A 24329-nucleotide genomic window follows, 5' to 3' on the forward strand; every position below is an offset into this window, starting at 1 on the left:
GCACTTGCAGTAAAGACTAAGAAACACTCATTACCACTTACAAAGCAATTGGCCGGCCGATTGCATGCTACGCGTCCTCGATATGGTTGCCGAGTCTAAAGGTTACTCACTGGAAGAAAATACAGGCCTGATAAAACACTGCCCTCAGAACCGCTACGGGCTTTTTTATGTCCCCAGGTGGTGTACACAATGAGGCGAGAGTAGTTACTCCCCATTAGGGAGAGAAATGAAATGCCAAACAAACAGTTTCTGTTGAATTCCCAGAAACCTGGGCATCCCAACAGACATCTGATTGATGAGGCCATACCTCCCAGGGGCTGCAGGACTCATCTCCTTAAGCATTATGAGGAAATACGGCACCTGAGAACGCAGCCATATGAAGCAAAAAAGCACAAGCATGCCCTCAGTGATATCCACAAGCAGGCGTCGGACCTCTATGCCAGGAATTACTCGGCGAATCCAGTTCTTAAAGAATAATACTCTCCCCAGGGAAACGCGCGTCACTCTAGTTCAAATTCGATGTGGGTGCTGTAACAGGTTAAACTGTCACCTATCCAGAATCAACCCCGACATGCAAAATGTATGTCCTGCCAGCAATGTGTCCCTACATGACTCCAACTGTCCCTTCAATTGTAATGTGGAACCAACGCCTCTAACACCCCTCTCACTATCGACCCCTCTGTTGAAACTTCAAGTTTCATTGAACTCCCGTTATAGGATATTGATGACAATTTTGATCGGTCGCTCCTATTGAATGGGGCGAAGCACTGCTACAACAATGACAAGAAAATCGGTTGATTACCATTCTATATACATAAAAAGGAAAAATACACATATAAAACACGAATTCGAGATCTGTTAACTCTACCGCTTCTTTCCATGTATTTTGCGATGAAGAAATTTATACAGTTCATAAAAATACATTTATACAGCAATTTCAGATAATAATAAATGGTGTGAGGACGTTCGACTTCACTTTTACCGAAATATTTTCATTTCGAGCTCAAAGTTCAAACATTTAAAGATCCGGGCTATGACCCGATTGCAAAGTATGGCACAGAGTATAGGAAAAATTTAAAATATTACATTCGACAAAAGACGGAAGGTTTCAAACTCTAGTGGTTGTGGTTTAGTTGTTGACATTTTAAAGGTTTACAATTAAGATATGTATCAGCTGTTCGCTCATAGCTTTGCTCACCTGACCATATTTTGTGGAGGCTATTCGGCAGCGTTGTACTACTCTGGTACAAAATAGTGTATAAATGTAGTGTAGTAGGGTGTGTAGTAGCTGTAGTACTGTTTTTCGCGGATAACTTTTGAACGGGTCGAAAAACTTGACTTCTGTCTTTGGACTCTTAATGTTGATATAGCTACACGTCTTTGGATACCGTATTCTACGACTTCTGTACAATTTACGATAGCTCCCATATAATGCACTATATATTTCACATTAAATGTGTATGACAAAATCTACCATCACAGCAACCCATATCTGAAATTCCTACCTCTTTTCGCTAATTATTGCATCCTTGCGTCGATATCAATGGCAGAAACCCCGGAAATTTTGACACTTCGTTCAGTGCCAAACGTACGTTCCACCACGTTCCACACTGTTTTGAGACTTCGGTCAGTGTCAAGCGGCCAGGGCCGAACTAACATATCGATTAAAAAATACAAACTTATATCTTTCATAAAAAGTTTATTGTCACAATGTAATAATGCCAATAAAATTACTATCTACATTTTAAACATGTCGTTTTCTACATTTGTTTTCGGCAAATTCATCAATTATATCATCAGTATCGATTTTGTTCAATAAACCTGGCTCAATGCAAAGAATACCTAACATCTCGAGTCGCCCTTGTCGCGTTGAAGCTCCTTCAGCAGCTTTGATTCTTTTGCGAGAAGGATCGTTCGGCAGAACAATTTGTGATCATTAATGTTTAAAAAAATCCGAGGAGCTATTACTGTGCTAGGAAATACATCGGCTAATTTATATTCCATTAGAATCTTGTACAAATGATTATGAGTTTTTTGTGCATCAGTGTATCTGGAGGTGACATAACTTTCGAATTGCTTCATTTCAAGAAAAATTTTTGCAAATCTCTAGAATAAAAACGAACTAAATTATTTATAGCTTCGTGGAGGTCTCCATCACTTAGAGAAAAGTTGATGAGAAATGCAAATCTCTCTGAAACTTCCATATACACTTTCGCACGTCGTTTGATTTCACTGTGAAAATTGTCGATAATTTCGAGGAAGCCTTTCGTCCTAAAATCATCGCGAGGCGAAAATTCAACTTCTGGAGTATTTCCGTCATTAGGTTGGTTTTTTCTACGACGAGTACGTTTTACAATTTTTGCATAACCTACACCAGGTAATAATTGTTTGGTTTTTTCCTCGAAATCAATGAACTTTTCACGGAATGAAACTAAACTCTCTTCTAAAAATCCATACAAAAAACCACACGTTTGCAAATCTGCTTTTTCACTTTGCAATGACTTACCCACTGAACGCATAGCAGTCAAAATAGAGTTCCACAAAATCAACATGAAACCAAATTTGAAGTTTTACATTTCATTCTCGATACACGTCGCCTCATAACGAGTATCTGTATTTTGTGATTCACCATCAGCAATGATTTCTAGAGCCTCTAATATGATATCAAATGAATCGTAAACTACATTCGTCGCATTCGAATGTGCTTCCCAGCGCGTAGGTGACAATGTCTTCAAAGATTTCTCATTGTTTATTTTATTTTGTAATACGCCCCAACGATAGGTGGAAGCGGGAAAAAATTATATAATGTCTGCATAATGGCGATCTAATGACCTACTGCATAAAAACAACACTTCACAACATGCACTCCAACCAAATTAAGGGAATGCGCCGAACAGGGAACATAGATCGCATTCTCATTCAAACACAATATTCTTGCTTGCACACCTTTATACTTCCCGGGCATGTTTAATACGTTGTCATATTATTGTCCTCTACAATTTTGAATTTTTAAACCACAGTCTTCAGCAAGAAACTTTAAAGTTTGATTCGCTAGACTTTCACCAGTATGACCTTCCAACTGAACAAAAGTTATAAACCTTTTTTTTATTATTCAATATACTCTCCTTTCACTTCGATACACTTCTTTGCACGCTCATACAATTTGTCAAATGAATCGGAAATGTCCTTTTTAGGAACCTTGTCTAGTTTGTCGGTCTTTTCCCTTTGAATCCGGTCAATTGAGTTTTATTTATTTGAGTAAAATTTATTTTCATTTCTGATTCTATTTTTCTTTCATTCTCTAGAATTTTATGTTTGTAAGAAAATTTTAGAAGTCTTTTTCATTTTTCGAGGGCCCCCTAAAATCGGGGGCTCCAGGCAACTACCTATTCTACCTACGTGTTAATGCGGCCCTGCAAACGGCGTAGTGTTAGAAAGCGGATTAAGTAAACATATCTTACTTGTAAACCTTTACAATGATTGTTGATAAAAAAGCTATGAGGTTGGACATATGCACGCATGGTTGCTAACACTCAAAAAATAATTAATAGTAAATATGCCATATGCTTGAGTCTAACGAAAAATTTAAACAAAATAAATTGTTAACATTAAACCATTAAAAATCATGCGCAGAGTGCGTTTGTTTGCAAAATATATTTTTGGAAATGCGCAAATAAACAATAAGTCCCTCCGATGTTGCTACTCTGCTTGTTCAGCGACGACTAAACGAAAGAGAATATGCGTGAAGTGAGCGCGCATAATTATTTCACTAGCTGGCGACCTCTGGTATAGATTCACAGGTAAGATATGTCTGTTTCATTCTCTTTTTAACACACTGCCGTTTGACACTGACCGAAGGGTCAAAACAGTGTGGACGGTGGTGGAACGAGCGGTTTTGCTGCCATCGGGATCCGTGCAGGCATGCATTTATTAGCGAAAAATGAGGAAAATTTCATATATGGGTTGCTGTGATGGTAAGTTTTTTGGTCAATTTAGTGTAACAATGCTTTCCCTTGCCCCGATGTTCCTCTAATAACTGCTGCGGTATAGGTACTCGCTATGTCCAGGGTTCCGTACAATAAATTTATACTTTGGAGCCCTATTGCAAGTCGCAATTCACTTTATTTAACTTACTTTACACTATTCATTCAATGTTTGCTTATACCCAATGAACTTCACTCTTCAATTTGTATTTGTACTGGGCGGCGTGGCCGGCTTGGTAACGGTCCACCCGGGTCCCGTTGGCGTGACTGCTTGCTTGCGTTGGCTTTCTCTACGTTGGTTATGTTGACTAGGGATCCACCCGTGTCCCGTTAGCGCGTGGTCACAAGGTACGTTGGTGAAGTGTGTCTTCTATGCCTTATTCTGATTACCCCTGTTGGATAGCGGTTCAACCGGGTCCCGTTGGCGCGTCGTTATGGGATGCGTTGGTGACGTGTCTATGCTGGCGTTCGTAGTTGCGTTGGCTGCCTTGCTTGGTGTTCTGTCGCTGTGAACGCCCTGTTGCAGTTGGTGCTGTCATTTCGCTGGCTTTCGTGGTGGGCGCTTTTATGTTATGGAAGCTCTGTCGTGATGTGATGCTGTCGTTGTCGACACTCTTCTGATATTGCCGCTCTGTAAAGGGGGGAGCTGCCGCTGTTGCGAGTCGCCTCGCGGTCAACTGTGGAGGGTCGGCAAAGTCAGCATTGGTTAAAACCTATTTACGAGCTATCACCATCCACTCGTAAATCCGATTATTTCCCACAGCGCCGATCTGGCTCGCGGAAGTGGCTCTGTTGCCAGGGACGGCTCAGGAGAATTTGGGGCTCTAGGTGAATTATTATTTGTGGCCCCTTTCTCCCGTATTTATAGAAAGAAATGGGAGGTCAGAAAAATAGAGATCAGAAATATTAAATTCTAACTTAGTGTCAATAAAACAAAAAAATATTTCTTTTGCATATTACATATATATTTTTTTTTTTCAACGAAAGAACGAAAATATAATACACAAAAGTATTTTTAATTATCATAGAGTTTACTAAAACTTCATTTTCCGCGCCTTCAACTCAGAGAAAGTTGATATAATTTTACTTAAATCTAATTTTTGCGCAATTTCCTGCTCTATTGATAGCAATGCTAAACCGACAAGCCTTTATTGATCCATGGCCGAACGCAAGTACGTTTTAATTAATTTCAGTTTCGAAAAGCTACGCTCGCCACTCGCAACCGACATTGGTATCGTCAACAAAATATTAAATTGGACATGAGACCAGACAAGTTGTGTTGTAACATATAACTAAAGTGAAAATAAAATTTTTTTTTTAATGAAACTAAATATAGCGCCCCTAAAAAAAATTTTTTTTTTTTTTTGAAAAAAGAATTTTTAGTACAAAAGTGTTTATCGCGTTTGGTGCCCCCCAGAACTTGGTGCCCTAGGCGGTCGAGTAGTTCGCGTATATGGTAGAGCCAGCCCTGTCTGTTGCTAGCGCGGTTTGGCTGCGTCGACGTTTTCGTAATGCTCTTCGTTCGCAACTCTTTCACTCGCGTTGATACGATATGGCTCACGGTACGGTGGTGCGCAAATTCAAGCGTATAAAGAGCGGGGAAAGCAGCAACACTCAAGTACGGCTTAGTTCAGGTCTAATATGAATGATGATGTCTCACATTGGTTAAAACCTACTTGCCAGCTATTATGCTTCAGCTTAGAGCCGTTTGCTACCACAGCTCCGTGCTGACTGACTTCTGTCCTGCCGTGTTCATCCTATTATAGACGATGTGTTGATGATTTTGGCTCGCACGACGATATATTGCGTTACGATCGGTTGTATGCGGTAGAAGCTGTAGTTGTGCTTTGACTTATATGTCTTGCTGTTGGAGTTGGTATGCCCTGTTTTATTGTGTTGTGCATTTGTGTGCTTGACTTGATGTAATCTGTCTGTTGTGCGATGGCGTTGTTGGCTTCGCTCAGCCTGATCTTGCGGCTTCGCCCAGCCTTATGTTGCCGTGATAATATTGTGTGGGCGAAATTTTATGTCAATATTTGGTCCTCAAAATCAGGTTTGCCTCAGTTTACAAATTTTTTTTTTAATGCTTTTAGTATTCTATTGTAATTTATTGCATGGCGGTCAATTGATATGGGAAGTAAAGAGTCTGTTTACATTGTTTTCTGTTTACATTTGTTTCTAATAATCTGACTTTTGTTATTTAATTTTCTTTATGTTATTTTGTATGTTTGTATATTTATAATTATGAGTAATGTTTCGTATCAAGTGTTACTTATTGAAATTCGTTTTACACGACTGACTTTTAAGTGTGTCGACCCACTTAAAATCGGCTTGCGTTTACAAATTATTCTTTAACATTTATGAATTAATGTAACTTGATACCAACGCGAATTTCTTTTTGTTTGTTTACATTTTCTGTACTTATGTATCTATTGTGCTGACTTTTGTTTTGACGAGTAAAGTGGAAAGCTTTTGTTGAAATTGTTTTTTTTTTTTTTTATTAAATTATGCGAGTTGGTAGCAGATGTTTTATGTTGGTTTAATCCTATTCCTATGGACTATTATTTCTTTATTTTGCAGATGGGTGAAACTAAAAATATTTTCTATTAGTATTTTCTATTCTACTTTTCCTATTCTATTTTTCCTATTATGTAAATTATGACCTCGTTAATTGTTAGGTTTTCTTAAATGAGACCCAGCTTAATAAATGTTTGTGTTTATTTTATTTTCTTAAATAAAAAAGATTTTTTTTCACTTGCTTTTCCCTTTTATTCAGTTAAATCGGTAACTAATTGCTTAGACAATTGAGGGGTTGTAGACGGAAGAGCAGGGTAGCTATGTATTGGTAGTAGTTCGGCTAGTGAGTAGAAGGAAGGTACAGGGGACGCAAAAATTTTTCATATATTTATACTTTTTGGATTTTTCGTATTTTCCAGCAATCTATTTTTGATCTTATGTGTGTCATGCGATTTCTGCGGCGGCTAAAACGACAGATTCGTCATGATATTAATGAAGAATTATTTAATTTAATAACCACGATTTGTCACTTTCACAACCTTTTGGGTTTGTGCAATTGTTTGATCTTAGAGAACTTGGGTACCATTTTATTACTTTTAAATTTGCCTACTCGAGTATATATTCAATCACTTTTCACCAATTTGTCCCTCAGGACAACTGCGTTTTCCTTATGAATTTCAAGCCCTGGCTTGCCGGCATTTCTTGTATGCCTGGTCGAATATTGTCCTAAGTTAATAACTTCCTCAACAATCTGGTTGCTTGAAAATTTTACAACGCTACAATTTTTCTATCACAAGATGAAAACGAGCACGACATGTCTTATTGCTGCAAATTTATAAAGCACTTCACATATATTTTTATAGGTTCTCTTTGTGACTTTTCTTCATTTTTGTTGTTTGTTATCGGCTGGTTTTTTTTTTTTTGTTTTTTTTTTTTTTGCCTATTTCCACTGTTAGAATTTCCTATTGCTTCATGACCATCTTTGTGAGAAGCATTCAATTATGCAAATTTTGATTTGCTGCTAACTTTAGGCAGGACTGCCTTTGTTGTCGATTGCGACATTTTGAAATTTACTATGTGGGATTTACTTGAATTATTTATTGCTCTTCCTCAACTTTGAGTTTGGAAATTTGGGCAGAAAGAAAAAAATTTTAGACGCGCTGTTGCACGTTATTCAGTTTCCTATATTTAAATTTCATATAGTTTTTGAGAATGGCGGCTATTGCAATGATTAATAATCATATTGTGCATATTAGAGCACATAGCCAAATATCTGTGATGTTTTGGGTAGTTTTTGTGTCCACTTGGTCTGGTGGCTCATATTTCACAATTCTATTCTCTGATGTTTCAGAGTTTCTTTTACCTACTTCGTAGCCAGCTATGGCTATCATAATGCCTTGGACTATTTTTGCCCACCAAGAGATTTTGAAACTTCTGTAATTGCTTTCCTGTTTCAGTAAATAAGGTGTAAATTCCAATAAAATTTCTTTGATTTTTTTTCTTTATTCTAAATACTCCATTTTATTTATGGCTTTTGTATTATAAAAATTGTTATTCTAAAATTTTTAAATTTCTTAAAAATATTTTTATTTTGGTTAAAATTTTTAACATTTTGATAAGAATTAATAGCCTTTATATTAAATAATATATTTTTAAATTTTTGAGCTGGAGGCCAATTTAAATAAAAACACAACTTTTTGTATTATAGTTGTATAATTTATTCTTGTCGATATTTCGGCTTTATTCTAAAGCCATCTTCGGGACTAGGGGTATAAAAAAAAACAAACCATTAGAACGTATTCATCATAATGTTTACGTATATACATATAATAAGCGACTTACTCATATAAATATGTTCCATCGACTAAATTAGCAATGGCCAAAAATCTGTGTTGAAGGTACAAAAAGCGAAAGCATGAAAAATAAACAAATGTACAGAATACCGCAAATGTAAACAAATTTTCAAGAACAGTAATTATAAACAAAAATTTTACAATAATAAAATACATGTAACAATAAGACATAACTTAGTATGCATGTCAACCCCCTTTTGCTTAGTTGTTGTCTTGAAGTATGCTGGATGCTGAATATTCTTATTTAAGTGAGCGCGGTGTATGTTGTTGTTGTTTCAAAATCAAATTGCGATAAGCACTCGCACAGTGGGCAGTGTCCATTTTAAAATTAATTCGTTTTTCACTAGGAGTGTTCAATATATGTAGCATTTCTAAGGTATAGCGTTTTTGGTAATGTTTTTCCTTCTCCAATATATTTACGTTCTCAAAATCAGGGTGATGTTCTGTATCTTTGCAGTGGGCAGATAGGGCCGTCTTATTTCCTGAAAAACTGTTCCTTAATTTTATGTTTGACCTGTGATCGGAAATCCTTGTCATGAGCTTGAGTTTTGTTGTCCCTACATATACCTTCTCGCATACGCGGGACCCGTCGCCGTTGCATGGGATTCGATAAACTACGTCAGATTTCTCGAACTTGGGGATCTTATCCTTTATGTTATTAAAAACTTGCCTTAGTGTATTTTTGTACGTGAACGCTAGATTATAGCTATCCTTGTCGTATAGATTGGAGCTCCTTATCCTCTCCGATAATCCTGGAACATATTCCATTGTCAAATACTTTTTGTTGGCCGCGTCCGTTCTTTTTTCTTCATTATTTTTCGTGGTATGAAAATTGTGAATAAGTCTATTTGTTAACTCTTTGGGAAAGTCGTTCTGTTCCAGGGTTACTTTAATTATTTTAATATTTTTCTCGTGGAAAACCTCATAACTGATTGTGAGAACCCTTCTAATAAAATTTTTCGCCGTGTTTATTATTGTCCTTCTTTCATGCTTGGAGTTGTAGCTTATCAGCCTTCCAGAAGACGTTGGTTTCTGATACCAGTCAATAAGTAACTTATTATTCTTTCTGACTATTAACGTATCGAGGTAGGGGAGTTGACCATCCCTTTCTATTACTACTGTAATTTGTATGTTCTTGTGGTACGTATAAAGCATGTGGATCATATTTTGAATGTGTTCTTTTTTACAACAGCAAAGATGTCGTCCACATATTTTGTTAGCAGCCTTGGTTTTTCTTTGGACTCTAGCTCAAATTTTGTCAGTAGCTCTTCCATAACTATATCTGCTATAACTGGCGAGGCTGGTGACCCCATAGGCATTCCTGACCGTTGCTCATATACTTTGTCATTATATTTAAAATATCTGTTTTCTTTTATGCAAAAATTTAACTACTGTTAAGAAAAACTCTTTGTTCATCAACGTATAGTCTTTGATATCATTCCACCTCGAGGCTATGATTTCAATCACCAAATCAACAGGAATACTGGGGAATAACGAAACCACGTCAAATGACACCAAACTCTCATCGTCATAAATGTATGTGTCTTTGACCTTGTCTTTGAATTCTTTGGCATTTTCAACGTTGTATGTAGACGATTTCGTTATATTTTTGAGAACTCGGACAACATATCTGCATAAATTATAGGATGGGGCATTTATAGACGAACAAATCGGACGAAGGGGTATGCCTTCCTTGTGGATTTTTGGCAAACCATAAATTCTGGGTGTGATAGCGATTTTACACGTTAAATGGTTCTTTTCTTTTTCATCAATGCATCCATTATTGAACATCTTAAGTACCAATTCGTTGTTCTTGTACTGTAATTTGTTCGTCGGGTCTCGTTTTAGAACTCGATAAGCGGAAATGTTATTTAATATATCCTGCATTTTTCTTGAGTATTCTGTCCTGTCCATCACTACAGTGGTGTTACCTTTATCAGTACTGAGTACTAAAGGTTGTTTGTTATTTTTCAGAAATGATTTCGCGGAATGGAGTGTGTGGCATGTAAACTTATCTCGCAATGAGGTTGTATTTTTGCTTAAATTATCACCTATCAGAGCCGTTAGATTATTTCTTTCAATTTCTTGCCTCTCTTTATCTTTTACTGTTTGTATCGCATTTTCTCCATCCGTTATAACTTGAAAAATCGGAAATTTTCCCTTCCTAGAGATAGCAGCCATTGAATATCTTTTGGGATGTCTAAAGATGTATTATTAAAAAACCATTTTGGTACCACCCTAATATTCAATTTATCTTGTTCTTTTTGTGTGAGGATTTCATACTTTTTTGTTTGTGTTTGTTTAACACGGTCCGTGAGATTATGCAACAGAAGTTCCTCACTTTGAAAAAATGTAGCTGAATGCTGAGAGTCGAGAGTATGCTCGATTAGGGCCTTTAAGCCAGTTATCTCTCTTCTCTTTGCTCTACTTTGCTCATGCTTAATACGTATGATAATGTTTAAAAGTTTTATTTGAACTTTGTCGATATATGTGGATATGATCTTGGCAAACTTACGTGGTATTTTCTTGCTGCATATGTTGTTGTTTAAAGTGGTCTCGATGTTTTTTGCTGAGTTCTTGATGAAGTTGGGAGTTAAACTGCTTCTCTTGCACCTCTCCAAGAATTTTGTTGATTCTGCCAATCTTGTTACATGTCGTGTGATTTGTTGGTAGCGTTTTGTGGTTTGTTTGGTCCGAGTATCATATTTCACTTTGATTGTTTTGTACACTTTGTGAGTGTTGTTGCTTTCTTGGTGTGCTCTCCGTTTTAACATTTTGATAAGAATTAATAGCCTTTATATTAAATAATATATTTTTAAATTTTTGAGCTGAAGGCCAATTTAAATAAAAACACAACTTTTTGTATTATAGTTGTATAATTTATTCTTGTCGATATTTCGGCTTTATTCTAAAGCCATCTTCGGGACTAGGGGTATAAAAAAAAACAAACCATTAGAACGTATTCATCATAATGTTTACGTATATACATATAATAAGCGACTTACTCAGATAAATATGTTCGATCGACTAAATTAGCAATGGCCAAAAATCTGTGTTGAAGGTACAAAAAGCGAAAGCATGAAAAATAAACAAATGTACAGAATACCGCAAATGTAAACAAATTTTCAAGAACAGTAAGTATAAACAAAAATTTTACAATAATAAAATACATGTAACAATAAGACATAACTTAGCATGCATATCAACCCCCTGCTGGATGCTGAATATTCTTATTTAAGTGAGCGCGGTGTATGTTGTTGTTGTTTCAAAATCAAAGTGCGATAAGCACTCGCACAGTGGGCAGTGTCCATTTTAAAATTAATTTTATACCCCTAGTCCCGAAGATGGCTTTAGAATAAAGCCGAAATATCGACAAGAATAAATTATACAACTATATTACCAAAAGTTGTCTTTTTATTTAAATTGGCCTTTAGCTCAAAAATTTAAAAATATATTAAAATTTTTAACACTTTTAAAATTTTATTATTTAATAGCTTAGTACAGTTTATTCTCTTTACAAAATAGTTAAAAATTTATTTCTATGCGATTTTATTTCACAAATAAAATTTTCTTAGGGCTATTATAATTTTAATTATTGATCCCTATCAGGGAAAGGCATATAATATTCTAAATAATTTAAGGATTAACTCATGTATTGTATTAGTTTTATTTATTCATAGACAAAAAAAATTTCCAACGCTATTATAATTTAATTTTAAGCCCTATCGGGGAATACCATTCTAATCATTCTCATGGGTTCTTCTACCCTGGTTGTGGGATTTTTTACATCCTCAATTGTGTAGAGAACACATGCCTATCTTTTTCCAAAATGGCTTTAACCATTCTAACTCTTTTTCGTAATCTACTTTTCCTGCGTCTAAAATTACTTTGCCATCCCACTCAATGGGGTGTTTCCAATATTTTTTAAAAAATCCAATTTACTCAATATACGAAAATTTCTAATTATGTAATGTTATTCAGTTGCCTATATTTAAATTTCATATAGTTTTTGAGTATGGCGGCTATTGCAATGATTAATGGTCGTAATGTGCATATTAGAGCACCCAGCCAAATGTCTGTGATGTTTTGGATGGTTTTTGTGTCCACTTGGTCTGGTGGCTCATATTTTACAATTCTATTCTCTGATGTTTCAGAGTTTCCTTTACCTACTTCGTAGCCAGCTATGGCTATCATAATGCCTTGGGCTATTTTTGCCCACCAAGACATTTTGAAACTTCTGTAATTGCTTTCCTGTTTCAGTAAATAAGGTGTAAATTCCAATAAGATTTCCTTGATTTTTTTTCTTTATTCCAAATACTCCATTTTATTTATGGCTTTTGTATTATAAAAATTGTTATTCTAAAATTTTTAAATTTCTTAAAAATATTTTTATTTTGGTTAAAATGTTTAACATTTTAAAAATTTTATTATTTAATAGCTTAGGTTAGGTTGAACTGGCCCGTCTATGAGGACCTCACATAGACTGATTGAGTCCGTAGTGTTACCAGAAGTTTGTTTTACCGACCAAACTGAAAAACCCTATCAAAAACCATGTTATAAAATAACTCCGTCCTCTTGGCAAATACTAGAAGCTTCCTATTACTTAAGCCACTTGATGCTTCTAGATCTGACAGCTGTATCACTCCTAATAGCTGGAGTCTTAGCCTGGCAAATGCAGGGCACGAGCACAAAACGTGCTCCAACCCGCACTTCCTACATCTGATATTACTGACCAAGCCTAATTTAAAGGCATGTGACGCCAGAAGGCAGTGTCCAGTCAGAATACCCGTCATGAATCTAAAGTCCTTTCTTTTTAATGATAGAAGCAGCTGTGTTAGTCTAAGGTTGTAAGACCTACACATAATCTTCGACACTTTACAGACCCGCGCTGGAACCCACGCCTTTCCCGCTTGGTCGATCATGAGCACCTCTCGCCCAATCTAATTGGGACGCCTACGGAGCAAGCTTCAAGGGATGCGCCCTTTTTAGCTAGTTCGTCCGCTTTTTCATTCCCATCTATTCCCATATACCCTGGGACGCAATATAGATGTATGCTTCTCCCTGTCCCGATTCTCTCCAGAGACTGCTTACACTCTGACATGCATTTATGCTGTGCTTTGCGAGATTATTGCCTTAATTGCTGCTTGACTGTCAATATAAAAGCTAACACGGTTGCAGCTTAAGCTATTCTCTTCCAAGGTTTCTAGTGCTTTGGTTACGGCTAATATTTCGGATTGGAAAACGCTACAGTTATCCGGCAGCCTGTAGGATCTGCTTATTTCCGGATCAGCGCAGTATACCCCAGACCCTACTCCTTCCACTACTTTGGAAACATCGGTGTACCCATGTATCGCCTCGTCCGCCATTTGCGTACCTTTGCGCCAACCGTCCACCTCTATTGTGGCCTTAAGATCTCCCTCGAAGCGCAGATAGGGAATCAGGTAGTCTGTTCCTCTTGTGATTGATGACACTATACTACTATGGCCATATGGTCGGCGCTCAAGCTGCCACGAAGCACCGAGCCTGGTTGCGGTCGTTAATGCTTTGTTCTTTGATACCAGGTCTACAGGTGGAATGTGCAGAATGGCATGCAGTGCAGCCGTCGGGGTTGTTTTCAGGGCTCCCGTAATACTAAGCATCGATAGTCTGCATACCCCCTCTAGTTTTTTGAGGTATGTTGTTTTTTGTGTGGCTTTCCACCAAACAAGAACTACATAGTATAGAATAGGGCTTACAATCGCTGTAAAAACCCAATGAGAAAGAGAGGGCGATAGGCTCCACGTACACCCCAGCATTCTTTTACATGCATAGAGTGCCGTTGAGACCTTCTTGACCCTCTCCTCCACGTTGAGCTTCGATGACAGCTTACTGTCCAGGATGATTCCTAGATATGTGCAAGGTTTCTCCTGTAAGGTCACCCCGCCTAACTTAGGCCTGGTCCAATTTGGGACCTTGTACCTCTTTGTAAACAAGACCATATCCGTCTTCTCCGCATTGACTTTCAACCCGACATTAGATGCCCAGGTATGAATATCCCGAAGCGCCCGATCCGTCAAAGAACTAATCGTTGGAAGGCACATTCCACTTATGACAATTGGAACGTCATCTGCGTAAGCCGTAAGTTTTACGGGTCCCTCACCGATTCGCTTGAGCAGTTCGTTGATGACCAGCGTCCACAGCAGATGTGATAGCACCCCTCCCTGCGGCTGCCCCTGTCCACTCATTTCGTGACCTCATACAATCCCCATTGTGATGTAATCTTTCTGCAATTTAACATGCAGCCGATCCATCTGATTAAGGTAGGATGTACTTTAATGTAATTAATACCATCCATAATCGCCCATTTTGCAACATTATTGAAAGCCCCGGCAATGTCCAAGAAGACTTCTAGAGCATACTCCTTATATTCCAGGGATTTCTCTATGCATATTACCACCCTATGCAATGCGGTGTCTACCGATTTGCCTTTGGTGTACGCATGCTGTGTTGTGGAGAGTAGCTTTTCATCCACGTTGGACTTTATGTACACATCTATCAGCCTCTCAAAGGGCGGCAATGATGCTAAGTTAATGGGTCTATAGTCTTTGGGATACATGTGACCGATCTTCGCCGCCTTTGGTAGAAAAGCTACACTAGCAGTTCTCCAAGAGTGCGGTACATAATTCAGTCTTATGTACACATCGAATATTATTTTAAGCCATTCCACGACCGCCCTACTTGAGACTTGTAGCATGGCCGGGAAAATACCATCTGGGCCCGGCGATTTAAACTTAGAAAACGTCTTCACTGCCCACTCGATCTTGGTATCGGTCACCAAGCCCGGCACTACTAGCTCCGTGATCGAAGTGTGAGTGATGTCTGCTGGCTCTTCTGAACCGTCTCCCGATGGGAAATGTGTATCGAGAAGCACCTCAAGGGATTCCTCACTACTACGTGACCATTCCCCGTTCTCTTTCTTTATTAGTCCCTGGACTATGTTTCCCTTTGCTAGGACTTTTTTCAACCGTGCTGTTTCGCTGGAGCACTCTACGACCGTACAGAAACTTTTCCATGAGTTTCTCTTCGCCCTGGTAATTTCACGCTTGTAGATCTTCAGTAGATCCCTGTACTCGTCCCGATACGCTTTACTTTCCGCGGTCTTCGCGAGCTTAAACATTTCTTTTACCTGTCTTCTTAGAAGACTCAGCTCATTGCTCCACCATGGCGGCTTTGCTTTTCCTCTGAATCTTCTTAGAGGGCAAGCTTTGTTATACGCAGTCATAAGCGTCCTTGTTAGGAATTCATTCGACTCCTCCAGTTCCTCTACATTAGCAACCTCTTTGGGTTGTACCAGTTTTGTTTCTAAATGTTTCTAGAATTTAGTCCAGTTCGTTGACCTAGGGTTTCTAAAGGTTCCTCCCTTCTCTACCCTCTTTAGGGGGATGCTGAAGCTGATATACGCATAGTCGGAAAAGGATGGTCTATAAAGGATCATCCAATCATACCTTCATATATCAAGCTCGGAGCTCAATGTAATATCCAGAATATTACTGGATGTTGGACCAATTTATGTAGGTACATTCCCCTGTTGGCTATCTGCAAATTGGTTTGCAGGATGTAACAAAATAGAGATTCGCCTCTCTCGTTCGTATCTGCTCCTCCCCACGCATTGTGGTGCGCATTTGCATCTGCGCCTATGACCAACCGCCCTCAATCGGTGGAACCTCCGCAGCATGGGCCATGTAGCAGGATGCCAGGATAAATGCCTGCTTATTCCTTTGCTCAACGGCCACCGCTACGAGATCCTCAGTGGTGTAATTAGGCAGCATATATGAATGCAGCTGTTTCCTTACCATTACTACAGCTCGCACCCGTCCTTCCGTTTGCGCGTAGTAAACGCCAAACCCGCGCGCGCTACGTCCAGAAACCTTTCCTCCCGATGAGAGCCACGGCTCCTGGATCAGCGCCACGTCAAACGAACCCTCCTCAAGCGTTAGGAGGAGTTCCCTCGATGCCACTTTACTGTGTTGGAGGTTTATCTGTAGGACTCGCAGCACCATGCCTCTCGTGACTGTTGTGCCGGGTGTTCCTCTGTGCGAGTCACAGCACCATTTAGCGGTTGGTCCTCTTCTAGCACGTCGGGGACCTCCACCTGTATTTTTTCCCTTAGGCTTTTGAGGTCCTTTTCGACTTCGCCCACCTTTAGCGTGTTAGGGTTTTTATCCACGGGATTTCTTTTCCTGAGTCGCATGTAAATTTGGCCAGTGCCAAAGGACATTTTGCCAAGCAGCGTGTACAAAATATCCCTCGCCTGCTTGTTTATTTGGAAGATGTAGAACTGACCTTCCTCGGTAGGCCGAGATACAGTAAGTACCTTCCAATCCTGTGTCGGTATGTTCGGATTTTGATTCTGCAGAAGTCGCAGTGTATCCTCCGACTTCATCACGCATGGTATCCATACCTTAACTTTTGGTACCGTGGGGATTTGCGCTTTATCCACCACCTCAAACTGCGCGTTCGTGTCTTGCCTTTGGAGGTTTGGAACCACTTCCTCCAGCCACTCCAAGCTCGCGATGTTGTCGCACGCTATCATCTTCACACCATTATACCATCCCCCCGAATCAAAAGTTGGAAGGGGCTTACTTGGGTGTTCCCGCATCATCTTAAGCATTAAGCTAAATAGCTCCCTTCCCACAGATCTCCACCTTTCAGTAGTCATTTGTTCGAAAGGACTGCTACGATCAACCAGCGCCACAGTCAGTGACTGCTTTGCCATATCACTCATCTTCTCCGGAGTCTTAGTGTTATCTCCCTTTGGCACCTCCGAGAAAGCCGGAGTCTTAGCGTTATCTCCCTTTGGCTTATCTCCTACTTCCTGACTCGCAGCTTTCGAGGTAGTTGCTACCTCACTATTGGAGCCCATCTGTCTTACAGCTTTGGGCCTACTTGTCTTGTCTATGCGACTGCCATGCCTCGCGGCTCTAGGACTGGGTCCTTTCTGCCTCTTGAAAGCAGGCTTGTCGCCTTCCGCCGAACGTTGCCTCTTCATTCTGCCATTCGACGCTTCTTCTTCCTCGTACCGGTTGCGGAACCGAGGGTTCCTAGCAGCAAATCTTTTGAACTGCCTTCGACCTACTTCTACCGCTTCATGGGCCCATTCCAAGCGCTCGATCTCCACTTCTGTTGGGTCGACCACTGCTCTCAAGCATTGTACAATTCTTAGTGCTGCACGGTGCTGCGAGAGAGCTCTTTTACTTCCTCTGCGCCGTACCCTTCTCCACCCTTCTACTCCGTTTTCATTTGTGTGCTTCTCAAACACGGAGTTCATTGAATCAGCACTACTCTCGCTCCCCGAGTCTGACGCATCGCTTAATTCGTATTTGCCGTCCTTGGATTGCGGCTCAGTCCTCCTCTTTACATCGTCCTTATTACAATCAGGTAAAGAGTCTTTCATCTTGGTCGTACGACCACCTGCCCGACAAGGCGGGCTCAGCGGTCCAGTATTATATACGGGGAAAGAACTGTCCACCACAGCAGCGCCCCTTACTGTGGTAAGGCCATAAATACTTCCCGAGGTGGCCCTGTATCGGGAACGCTCCGTTCGAATACAGCCGAATTTATCCATTGACTGCAAATCGTCCAATAGGCGCGGTCTGTATAACACCCTGGATTAAGGGGTTGGCAGTTCTTGGTCACCGACATCCCGCCACCCTCCTATGAGGCGAAACGGCGTAGATGTCAGTCCTAAAAAGCTCCACCTCATAGTCGGGCGCTATGGAGTTCGGCTAAGCCCTCACACCAACGACAAGGTGCCTACCCTAGGGGTATTTAATAGCTTAGTATAATTTATTTTCTTTACAAAATATTTAAAAATTTATTTCTACGCGATTTTATTCCACAAATAAAATTTTCTTAGGGCTATTATAATTTTAATTATTGATCCCTATCGGGGAAAGCCATATAACATTCTAAATAATTTAAAGATTGAATAATGTATTGTATTATTTTTATTTATTCATAGACAAAAAACCTTCCAACGCTTTTATAATTTAATTTTAAGCCCTATCGGGGAATACCATTCTAATCATTCTCATGGTTTCTTCTACCCTGGTTGTGGGATTTTTTACATACTCAATTGTGAGTTCCCTATTCATGCCGATCTTTTTCTAAAATGGTTTTAACCATTCTAACTTTTTTTCGTAATTAACTTTTCCTATGTCTAAAATTACTTTGCCATCCCACTCAATGGGGTTTTTCCAATATTTTTTAGACGTTCCAATTTACTCAATATACGAAAATTTCTAATTATGTAAGAATGGTCGTATAATATATATGTATATATTTTTTTTTTTTGACAAATTATTTGAAAATGTTATTCTTCTCACTAAGCATTGCAATTTACTGGACTGAAATTTTTTAATTGATTTTTAATATTTAATTAAGACAGAACAGAAAAATTTCAATTAAACTAGTGCTACTGTAAAAAAAACTCCTAAGCAAAAACAAAAGGTTTGATAATGGTTTAGCGTCCATGAGGCCGCTCAATTTATTCTAAAAATATAAAGTATACGTATAAGGATTATGTCTAGTTTGCTACCAGTCTTTCTCAGTTGTTGTGTTTTACCGCCAGTGTTCCACTTCCTTATGCGCTTATTGATTTATTCGCCAGTATTCCACTTCCTTATGCGTTTATTGAAATAGGTGCTTGTACACCGCTGCCAGTCGGGATGTTTTACGTCTGTTGTCGGTCATTATCCAGGTTAACATTGCCTTGTGTTTTTAACTATCGCCATGAAGTGTTTAATTATCGCCAAACGATCAAATAATGACTTTTGTGTTTAACTATCGCCATGAAATATTTAATTATCGCCAAACGATCAAATAATGCCTTGTGACAAAATTTTCCTTTTTTTTGTCTTTTAATCCTCTGTCTTATTAGTAATCTTTATTGGATTTTTATTGTTAATAATCCTTTTTATGATTATATAAGTATTTTACTAACTTTTAAGGCTGACAGAATCTTTTCCAGTCAGATCGTTTTTAGGAGTTTTGGTGATTTGATCTGAACTGGCAGGATCGCCATGTAAAAACGTTCAAATAAATAAAGAGGAACGCCGGTGTGTAGCGTTAAAAAGTGGTTCATTTTATTGTAGAAAATGTCTTACTATTTATACAGAATTTTCTATTGTGAACATATATAACTGCATTAATACTTACAAGCTAAAGGTATCTACATTCTGGGTACATATAGTTTGTGTCAGCATATTATTTGGCCTAATTTTAGAAATTTGTTGTTGTATAGATATTTTGGTAGGCGCATTGACAAACTGTCATTGGAGTTCGGTCACGCTGTTAACAAATTGGTCAATGCGCCGGTTAAATGTAATTGGATATATTTATGAATATTTTGGTAGTGCACATTGACAAACCGACGCTGTCGATTAGTCATGCTGGGACGCATTGAGTAAGGGTTAGCATCTGTAAACAGATACGACTCCCCGCTGAGTTCAACATAGCTTATCTATGCCGCTATGACTTGCCCCTGCGTGGTCAGTGTTTGGTTATGCATAAAAAGTGCATAGAAAGTGAAACTCATTCTGCTATGTACATAAATACAAATACCTTGTATGTAAGGCTTATTCTGGTAATGCCACAGTATCGACCATTGTATTTGGGCGCCAGTTTTTCTGCAAAGCCCTCTCCGACCTTTGATAGGCGGTGCACCTTTGCTTGGACTAGTTCGCCGACTTCAGGGTTCCATTTTCTTCTTTGTGGTATTCGTACCAGTTCCGACGTTTATTTTGTCGTAGAGTGCTCCCGGTAATGGTGGCTCGCGTCCTTGTTCAAGAAAGGCCGGACTGTACCTGTTGACCCTGTTGAGGCTGTAACGCTTGTGTTTATAGCAAGCTCGATTTCGGGCAGGAGGTCGTCCCATCGCTAATGTCTTGTTGAGTTGCGCTATTATCCGAGATAAGTATTTTGGGTAGGCCGAATCTTTAGATGTTTATTTCCCTGAAAGCGCGGCAGAGGCCCTCCGCAGAACATCCCTGGCCAATAATAGCCAAGGTTGGCGATTCGTGCTACCGTCCGGCGAATACCCATATCGGCAGCTGGTTTAAACATGTTAAGGGTGGATTTTTAGATTTGTTATAGGTAACCAATATAATTTTTTTTAAATCATTTGACAAAAATTTTAGCAGCTTCATTCTCGACTTTTGAGCAAAAAAAAATTAATTACTGCTCTGCAAAAATCACTTTAGAATGTTTAAAGTAAATTAGCAAAATAGTCAAAGAACTAACATGAATGAATATATATATTTATTTTTTTTTGAAGTCAGCCACATATTTTTTAAACATTCTGCACTTCTTTGGTTCCAGCAATATGCATTTTTAGTTTCGGAGATGTAATGCTTTAAGCGAGTGATCGCCACAATTTTTGCGCTATTTGCCGTGTCAAGCCGATTTGACAAGCCAAGTTCAATGTGCATTTACATGCAAAAATATCAGTTACCCTTCGAAGCGAACACAACTTAATGAATTAATAGACTTGGGAATTTTTCAAACTCTATCTGAATCTAAAATCAATCTTCCCAATCAATCGATATCGTCTTAGTTATACTATGTTCAAACAGAAAAGTAAATTGAGGCTATTTCGATTTAAATTGAGTGGTGTTCATACAACTCTATTTAGCTTACACAATAGTAATTTGATAGCTGGTTAGCTCATCTCTACAGTAACAACATATCTTTCTTGAAAACATAAAACTTTGAAATTTTTGTGTGTTCAATGTTTTCGTTTCATTTTGATTTTGGCATCTTCTTTTGACAATCCCTACTCCAGTGAAATGAAAGACATAAAATAAGCTGATGAGATGAGCCAACCATATATTTCAGCCATGCGTAACTGACGTTTAAATATACTCAATAAACACACTTTACAATGTTGCATTTGCAGTTTGAAACAATTTATTACGCAATTTTTTTTTAAATTGGCAATTTATTATTACAATTTATTATATGACAAATTGCGTAATAAATTGCCCAAACAGTATAAATTGCCAGTTTGGTGTGTGTGTGAACCTAGTATTAATGTATTAAAATATCACATGTTCCCTATCTTCTCTGATGAACTGATAGAACTTTGTGTTTTTCTGTAGTTTTGTGATGCACTGTTTCTCAAAATTTTCTATCCAATTAGAAAGCAAATTTTTTCTTTAATGAAGAGAAGAAGAGAAGTCCCGATGATAACAATCGTAACATGCAAGAAGAGGTCGAGGTAGAAGAGAAAAACCAAGAGGGGGCAAGAGGAGAACATAGGCGTCACGATGAAAGTGCTGGAAGAGGACAAACAGAACAATAGTTTTGCGCGTCTTACAGATAAACCTCAGACACAGACAAGTGGAATCGACCGAACTTCTCTTAACCCTTGAGGAGGCCTCGTTTGACGTGGCCCTGATCAGAGTGTCATGGCTCTTATCGGGAGGAAAGGTTTCTGGGATCGGCGTGCGAGGATTTGATGTTTATTACGTGCAATCGGAAGGCCCTTCCTTCCCGCTTTGCGAGCAGCAATCATGGTAAGAAAACAACTACACTCATATTTTGTGCTTTATTACACTACTGGGGAGCTCGCAGTGGTGGCCGGCGCGCAAAATCATAAGCATGCATTAATCCTCACATCTTTGTATATGGACCATACCACAGAGACAACACCGGGGAAGTGCAGGAGGCTAGTGGAAGAGGAATTGTGGTTGGCCATTGGCGAGAATGCAAATGCACACCACAATGCAGTTAGTCAAGAGCGATAGTGTCAATATATATATGCACCCAGCATCCAGCAATATTACATTGAGCTCTGAACATGGTATATCAAGGTATGATTGGAAGGTCTTTGCTTAACCATCACTCTCCGACCATGCGTATATCAGCTTTAGCATCCCCCTTAAAGGGTGTAGAGAAGGTAAGAACCTTAAGAAACCCCAGGTAAAAGACCTGGATAACCCAAACATGTTGCAAATATAGAAGAACTCGAGGAATCTCGTGGAAAAGCTTTCTTTTAGTTTAAGTCACCGGGCCCAGATCGCATATTCTCAGCCATGCTACAAATCTCGTTTAGAGCGATTGTGAAATGGCTTAAAATAATATTCGAAAGGTGTGTAAGCCTGAATTATGCACCCCCATTCTTGCAGTACTGCTATTTGCGTTTTCCTACTGAAGGCAGAGAAGATCTATAACAGAAAAGTAGTAAAGTTCAGTTACTGGCTTTCAGAAATTTTGATGCTTATATATTTTTACGAAGCCAGTTTACTTATTAACTTAAAATTTAATCATTACAAACTCACATTTATAGATAAACCAAGATTTAAAATTTGTTTTATTTTTCGAATATTTCAAATTTTCCCAAAGAGAATTTTAACATTAAAATAACATTACAATAAAATTTCACTGTAAGAAAAGGCAGTGTAAATCAAACTATTATATGAAAAAAAAATGAAAAAGCAGTAAATTTAATGGCACTGATTTTAGATTTACAAGCCATGAAGGCAGTTCGCATATAATTTCGGGCTCCGAAACGATTATGTACCAAAATCACATGATAATGACTCTTCATAGTCAGTTAATAGGTCATATTCATTAATTTTTGTTGTGTTCCAAATAAAACTAGTTATTTACTTTAAAAAAAAGTGAAACTAGTAATTCAAATTTTTCTAATTTCGCTTTTTACACTTTACTCCCTTTTGCTATGGATTAATATCATATCTGATCAAAACCTTTGAGAGTCGAATATATGTGTATATAAAGTTCAATATGGATGAGAAATTGTTCTCCACAACACGCGTACACCAAAGGCAAGTTGGTAGACATGGCACTGCATAGGGTGATTATAAACCTTGACTTTCATCGGGAGTAAAGGTTTCCGGCGCGCGCGGAATTGTGTTTAATACGCGCTATCAGATTCAAAGAAGTGATACATCATGGTATGACTGGAAGATTCTTGCTTGATCACCCTTCTCCGACCATGCGTGCATCATCAGCGGCATCTCCCTAAAGAGGGTATAGAAGAGGGGTACTAGTGATTGCGTATAACAGAGCTTGCATTCTAAGAAGATTCAGAGGAAAGGCAAATTTGTCATGGTGGAGCAAGGAGCTACGCCTTATTAGAAAAGAGGTAAAAGAAATGTTTATGCCGATACAGGTCGATGGAAGTGAAACGTGGTGGGACGAGCATGACCAGTGCCCTGAGGCACTTCTCGACACAAATTTCTCTTCGGGAGATGATTCATAAGGGCCAGCAGACAGAGCTTCTACATCGATAACGAAGCGGGTAGTGACGGCCTTGGTGACCGATACGAAGATCGAAAGGGCGATGAAGAATTTATGACGAAATCGATGAACAGGGGCACGACGCGGTGTGGGGTATTATCACATCTGCTGTGGACGCTGGTCATCAACCAATTGCTCAAGCGCTTCGATGAGGGACCCGTCAAACTAAATCGACAAACTTTCAAGTCATTCTAGATAACAAGTTGACATGGAAGCTCAGCGATTTTAAAACCTATCCTATACTATGGAGACCTTGTTTGGTGGACAGCCACACAATACGGGGGTATGCAGCCTTCAATGCTTAGAAATACGGGAACCTGTAAATGAACCATTCGCATCATGTCTGCTCCTCCACATAGTGCACTATCTATATGATAAAACTGGCCTCATTAACGTCTACCATTCCAGCCACGAACTCCTTTACATAGATAATCGTTTATCCTATTTTGCACTGAATTAGGGGACATCAGTTAAGCTTTACAACAGCTCTCCGAGTAGGTATAGGGTTTAAGGAGCGGATACTCTGTTTGTTACTACCAGCTAATTCACGATGTATATGGGGGATCTTGCTCTTACACTGACTTTTATCTCGGTTCCCCATAAAAAAATTCAAGCAGAGATTTACAAAAAACAATTTAAATTTTGAGGCCGTCGAAGGGTTCAGCTCATCCAAATC

At 38.8% G+C, this 24329-nt stretch overlaps 1 protein-coding gene and 1 pseudogene across 1 annotated transcript in view; both read right to left on the minus strand.

Moving 5' to 3' along the window:
- The window catches only part of LOC137238651 (serine protease inhibitor 77Ba-like), a 37738-nt pseudogene extending 35219 nt beyond the window's left edge, over nucleotides 1-2519 (minus strand).
- LOC137237997 (probable cytochrome P450 313a4) overlaps nucleotides 1-24329 on the minus strand; it is a 355606-nt gene that overhangs the window by 243835 nt on the left and 87442 nt on the right. The window lies entirely within an intron of this gene.

This window comes from Eurosta solidaginis, chromosome 1, assembly GCF_040869045.1.
Source record: "Eurosta solidaginis isolate ZX-2024a chromosome 1, ASM4086904v1, whole genome shotgun sequence".
Taxonomy (NCBI): Eukaryota; Metazoa; Arthropoda; class Insecta; order Diptera; family Tephritidae; genus Eurosta; species Eurosta solidaginis.